The sequence below is a fragment of the Podarcis vaucheri genome (assembly GCF_965113315.1).
Source record: "Podarcis vaucheri genome assembly, chromosome: 6".
Lineage (NCBI taxonomy): Eukaryota > Metazoa > Chordata > Lepidosauria > Squamata > Lacertidae > Podarcis > Podarcis vaucheri.
Window position 1 is genome coordinate 84826561 of NC_138764.1, and position 3859 is coordinate 84830419.

Here is a 3859-nt window from a genome sequence, read left to right on the forward strand (position 1 = left end):
ACTTGCTTGGCTGCCATCTCCCCGCACACAGGAGGGATCTGTTTCCTTTGCTTTTGTTTAACTTCGCATTGTAACCTCATCTCCCAGCAGCTGTGGGCTGAAACATCCTTCCTTCTGTTTTCTGTTTGTCAAAAGAGGCTTCCTACTTTAATACACCCACTGGCTGTTGTTTAGGTGCAGGCAAACGTTTATTCTTAAGGAAGCTATGGGCAAAATCAAGGCATATTGTGGGTGGAATGCATCTCAGACATTTGCCAATTAAGTAATTGCTCAGAGTCCTAGCAATGGGAAATGGGGTCCCAGTTCCCATATTACCTACCCATTTTACATTAAGACCCTTCAACTCATTTATACTTCGCAGGATAAATACCCACCATGCAATGGTCTGAGGGCCTCAGTGCCCTGGCTATATTTGAACATACTTCATATAAACATCAATTTCATGCAAATACCTGATTGGACATCTGGAGAGCTTACATTAACTTATATGTTTACTCTAAGATGCATGTACTGACGTTTACTGTATCCATAATGTGAACTGATGGTGGGTGTTTTTGTTTTTGTTACTACAGAGGTACCTCGGGTTACATATGCTTCAGGTTACATATGCTTCAGATTACAGACTCCGCTAACCCAGAAATAGTACCTCGGGTTAAGAACTTTGCTTCAGGATGAGAACAGAAACTGTGCAGTGGCGGCGCAGCAGCAGCAGGAGGCCCCATTAGCTAAAGTGGTGCTTCAGGTTAAGAACAGTTTCAGGTTAAGAACAGACCTCCAGAGCGAATTAAATTCTTAACCCGGGGTACCACTGTATTAATATTATTCACATCATTTCCTTTTTCGTTACTATTTCCTCCCTTCTGTTCCTTTGTTAAATTTGCAATTCAAAAATATTTTTTAAAAAAATCAATGCAGCAAATGCGGTGATGTCACCTGATGACATCTGATGTCACCTGAATTAGTGGGAATTCTGTCCAGTATCTGCCAGTTTATACTTCCTGAAACAATATTTGAACTGAAGCACAGCCCTCCTTCAAAATTTTCACTTCTCTGAATTTTGCAGTGCTATTCTCCAAGCAAAACAGGTGTGCAAGAATGCCTATTTTAGGGGGAAGTATGCACTGAAAAATATATTGTAAAAAGTGTACATATTAGGGGAAATTATTATCCATTTTTGTGAGGACTTTTTCAATGCAATGTTTTGCAAAAATGCAGACTGATGCAGAAATGTGATGAACTGAATATTAAAATGAGAAACTGAAATGGCCTGATCTGTACATCCCAAGTTCTCAGACTAGCCTATTGCCCCATGGATAGAAAGCTCCCTGCTCTCCAAAGTCATCTGCTTTTCTTTCCAGAGAAGTGGCTGCTTTTCCAGAGAAGTGGCTGTTTGAAACCTGTCATGAAATGGAAACTAAACCCTGGATTGCTTTCCAAGCCTAGCAAAGAGGCTGTGTTAAGTGCTGGCTGCACTCCAGCTGTATAATTGGCTTCATACACAGCTAGGATCCAAAGGTAGTGAGATATCCTTTTACACTTAATTGCTCTCAGCTTTTGTGGAGTAAGCTGGTATATTGTAGTGATTATGAGTTACAAAGATGTCGGCTGGCAACATCAACCGTGCCATTTGGGAATCCCTTGCAGACGACTGCAGTGCCTAGCAACAGACAGTCAGGTCATGCATCCACAGCAGTGACCAGAGGAGAAATGTGTTAAGTTGTGGGTTAACATATCACACGACACAGTGATTCTTCAAACAGCTCCTGTTTATTCACAGGCCAGAACAGAACTTAGCTGAAGGGTTCAGCCAGCCTGCTTATATAGAGCTCAACTACAAAGCAACAGTAACAACTTTCTGTAACTATCCAATCACTGAACGTCACTTTCAATTCCTTATTTACATATGTGGACATGAGTGAAAACTATCTACAGTATCCCCCTGCTGGCCCAGGGTGAGAACTTCAGTACATAACAAAATGACCGTTGGGAGGAGCGCAGAGAGAAGAAAGGCCATGGCACACCTGTATCGGCAAAACCAGTCGCTTTCATCTGCCCCAGCTGCAACAAAACATGTCTCTCCCTTATTGGTCTCTACAGCCACAGCAGGTGCTGTAACTCTCCAATGATTTCACTCCCCCCCCCGAAAGATGCACTTCTCCATTGTCTCCCGAAACAGACAGATGCCAACTCAACTCAATGTGAAGTGGGAGGTTGCTGTTTAAACTTTCCCCTGAGCAATAGGTGGCTTGAGATTATCTATTATCTCTGCTGTGGGGGATGATATTAATACTGGCTGCTTTGCGGAGCTGTTGTGTGAAGATCATTACATTATTATATTGTTACTCATACCCCGATTCCCTGAGTGGTGAGCAGTGCTTAATTGGAATCTATTTTCTTTGGAATGAGGGAACAGGAAGCTATTGCATTTGGTAATAGCGGTATTAATTTATAAATACAGGCAGCCCACCCCCCACCCCCCGTTAACGCGGGGATTATGTTCCAAGGCACTGCGTATGTTGGTGAAATCACGTATAAATTGAAACTCACTGAAAAAGTCTGCAAACACCCCCTTCTGCCCCCGCCCTGCTCCCATTCTGCCCTTTTAGTGACTTTTTCACTTGGGGAGTCGTAAAGGTAAAGGGGACCCCTGGCCATTAGGTCCAGTCGTGACCGACTCTGGGGTTGCGGCACTCATCTTGCTTTATTGGACGAGAGAGCCACCATACAGCTTCCGGGTCATGTGGGCAGCATGACTTCTGGCGAATCAGAGCAGCACATGGAAACGCCGTTTACCTTCCCGCCAGAGCGGCACCTATTTATCTACTTGCACTTTGTGCTTTCAAGCTGCTAGGTTGGCAGGAGCAGGGACAGAGCAACGGGAGCTCACCCCGTCGCGGGGATTTGAACCGCCGACCTTCTGATCGGCAAGTCCTAGGCTCTGTGGTTTAACCCACAGCACCACCCGCATCCCTGGGGAGTCATAGTTGACCATAATGAATTGATTCAGGGGCGCTGTTTACAGGCTACTATAGGGGTATTTATTGTGATGGAGATAAATACAGTGGTACCTCTGGTTACGTACTTAATTAGTTCTGGAGTTCCGTTCCTAACCTGAAACTGTTCTTAACCTGAAGCACCACTTTAGCTAATGGGGCCTCCCGCTGCTGCCGTGCCGCCGCCGCGCAATTTCTGTTCTCATCCTGAAGCAAAGTTCTTAACCCGAGGTACTATTTCTGGGTTAGTAGAGTCCGTAACCTGAAGCGTATGTAACCTGAAGCGTATGTAACCCGAGGTACCACTGTATTAGTAAATATTAATAGTGCAATCAGGGACGCGGGTGGCGCTGTGGGTAAAACCTCAGCGCCTAGGACTTGCCGATCGCATGGTCGGCGGTTTGAATCCCCGCGGCGGGGTGCGCTCCTGTCGTTTGGTCCCAGCGCCTGCCAACCTAGCCAACCTAGCAGTTCAAAAGCACCCCCGGGTGCAAGTAGATAAATAGGGACCGCTTACCAGCGGGAAGGTAAACGGCGTTTCCGTGTGCTGCGCTGACTCACCAGATGCAGCTTGTCACGCTGGCCACGTGACCCGGAAGTGTCTGCGGACAGCGCTGGCTCCCGGCCTCTAGAGTGAGATGAGCGCACAACTCTAGAGTCTGTCAAGACTGGCCCGTACGGGCAGGGGTACCTTTACCTTTAATAGCGCAATGCTCCATTCTACATCATTGCTCTGACGCCCCCTGTCACCCTACCCCGCAAACCCCCTGTCACCGACTGGAGTGTCACAGATCTGTCTCCTTCTGGCAGAGAGCGGGGGCAGAGAAAACATTTGTTTCAGCTCAGTCTGTTCCGTTCTTCTGCTC